Below are 394 nucleotides of genomic sequence, written 5' to 3'. Positions count from 1 at the left end.
GGCACTGTATGTATACATACACCCATATTTTTAATCTCCCTTTCTCTCTTTCTCTCTACAGCGAGAGAAAAAGAGACCATACGGAGAGTAATAATAATGAAAAAAAACGACAAAAAGGAGAATGCCTGTTGGCGCGAGGGTGAAAGTGTGCAACTAATTCAACAAGAATGCACGAATCTGCAGCGGTCGATGGATGGCGTGGCCATGGGGAAGGCCTGCTCCCTCGCGGCCGCTTAAGAGGCAAAGGCGAATCCCTGCTGCGCCTCAGGATTCCTGTCCAGTTCTGCCTCGTTGCTGTTTTCAGGCACAGAAGGTCCTTGTCTGCATCTACAATAGCTGTCTTTGCGCCCGTGGCTCTCTTTCGCTCGCTCGCTCTCCGTTTTCTATGCCAGGC

This window comes from Penaeus monodon, chromosome 29 (genome assembly GCF_015228065.2).
Source record: "Penaeus monodon isolate SGIC_2016 chromosome 29, NSTDA_Pmon_1, whole genome shotgun sequence".
Classification (NCBI taxonomy): Eukaryota; Metazoa; Arthropoda; class Malacostraca; order Decapoda; family Penaeidae; genus Penaeus; species Penaeus monodon.
Note: the sequence above shows the minus strand (reverse complement) of the source record.